The sequence below is a fragment of the Notamacropus eugenii genome, chromosome 3 (genome assembly GCF_028372415.1).
Source record: "Notamacropus eugenii isolate mMacEug1 chromosome 3, mMacEug1.pri_v2, whole genome shotgun sequence".
Taxonomy (NCBI): Eukaryota; Metazoa; Chordata; class Mammalia; order Diprotodontia; family Macropodidae; genus Notamacropus; species Notamacropus eugenii.
The window spans coordinates 454,148,165-454,150,256 of NC_092874.1; the positions used below are offsets into that span (position 1 = coordinate 454,148,165).

General features: G+C 44.2%; 1 pseudogene; it reads left to right on the plus strand.

Annotated features, from left to right (window-relative positions):
• The first annotated feature begins 619 nt into the window (after window positions 1-619).
• Window positions 620-1,421, plus strand: LOC140497582 (small ribosomal subunit protein bS1m pseudogene; annotated as a pseudogene).
• Window positions 1,422-2,092: the final 671 nt, after the last annotated feature.

The following is a 2,092-nucleotide window of genomic DNA, read 5'->3' on the forward strand; positions in this document are numbered from 1 at the left end:
GCTGCCTCATGGCAAAATGATTCAGAGCTGGAGCAATAAGCATTGGATTATTTATCAAAGGCTGTTGAGGAAACAGCTTCACTGAAGACAGGGTAGCTAGAAAGCCATTTATTAAAAATAAACAAGCTCTGTCCTGTGGCCTCTGCAAACTAAATAAAGCCCCTCCTCATTTAAAGGGGCCTTCTGAAAACACCACTGTGGGGCTTCATTCCACTGGGGCTGATTGTGAGTGATGGCTTCAGGGGATGAAGAGGGGACTGGGCGGGGGAGACAAACAAAAGAACTGGTCGAGCTGGTGATTTTCCAGGCAGCCTCTGCTGCACCTGAGTGAGCCAGGCCGATCAACTCCTCCAATGCAGGGGAGCAGAGTGGACCAGATGTGACCTGAATGAGTAAATCTTTGGGAGCCTGAGCACTTGTGATTTAGGCTTGTAGCCGATGAGCGCTGAAGGGAAGGGAGAGATCATGAAACAGCCCTTTCTCCGTCCTTCATTTCACGGAGGAGGAATCTGAGACCCGGAGAGGAACAGTGACTTGTCCAGGGTCCAACAGTTGCTCAGCAGCCAAGCCGAAGAGTCAAAGTTGGGTGTTCCCACTCCACATCCCGTGCTCTCCCCTCTGCATTACTTCTCTGAGTTCTATGAATTCAGCACTCTAGCCAATTGTTTCTGCAGCTTCAGGTCATAGGATCATATAATGGGAGCTGGGAGCTGGGAGCCTCCTGAAAACCAGTTGACTAGTGGAGGAGCAGAAAAAGTTACAGTGAAGAGGTCACTGGGAACTGTCATGGCAGCGCTGGGCTGGAGTCGTGTTGGCCGCCCAGGGCCGTTTCTGGCGACCTCATCTCTCAGCTCCTTGATGGTACAGTGTCAATGCCAGCACAGAGAGTGATAGAGTCCTTCTCCAAAGGAACCGGGAAAACAGTTGGGCGGCTTCGCCAGCGCTTTGGAACGCCATTCGAAGTTGCAGCAGGAGGCGGAGGCCCTGGCAGGACTCTCCAAAGGATGTGAAATCCTTTGCACCCCTGCTGAGACATTCTCCTCTAATTCAGATGGGACCTGCCAAAGATAAAATCATCTTTGGACAAATCTTCCACGTTGTGGAAAATGACCTTTATATAGATTTCGGTGGCAAGTTTCATTGTGTATGCAAAAGACCAGAATCAGATGGAGAAAAATACCAGAAAGGAACCAGAGTACGCCTGCGACTGTTGGGTCTTGAACTCACATCCACATTCCTGGGAGCAAAAACAGATATGACTTTACTAGAAGCTGACACTGTACTCTTGGGTCTCCAGGAGAGTAGGGACACCAAGTCAAAGGAATCAAAAGACAGATAAACTTGGATGATTTCAAGGCTTTCAATACCCTTTGTTAACCTCAAATGTTCACCAAACGTATAACTAGTATAATGCACTATGAATGAAGAAATGAATATAAGATATAAATCTCGATAAATAAAAGTCATAACTGCAAAAAAAAAAAAAATTACAGTGAAATCCCAAAAGGGAAAAGACCACCTAGGTCAGGCATTCTTAATCTATTATCTGTGAACCTAAAAAAAACCAACACACTGTTTTAATAGTTATAATTCAATGATTGGTTTCTTTTTTTATAATCATATGTAGTTTATCTTATGCATTTAAAAACATTATCGTAAGAAGGAATTCATAGGCTTCACCACACTGGCAAAATGGTCCATGGATATATGTGCTAGGCCTGGAAAGAGCTGATGGTTAAATTTTCTGTGTGACCATTTACCCCTTGCAAATCGGCAAACATGACAAATCATTTGTTGTTTTATCCACTATCTAGACTTAAGAAAGTGATGAGAAAATTTTAGTAATGCAGATTCAGCATAAAAGTATGTCCTTTCTATGTTCCTCCAACTATTCCTCCCATCCCAAATGCAGATGTTAAACATTAGATCCCCTAATCTAGTCTGATCCTCTTACTTTTACAGATGATGAAACTTGGGACTGGAAAAGAATATTAACTTATGCAAGGTCACAAGAGCAGTAAGTGACAGAGGCAGGGTCTGGACCAAAGATCTCTGACTCCGAATTCAATACTCTTTTCAGTGGACCACACTG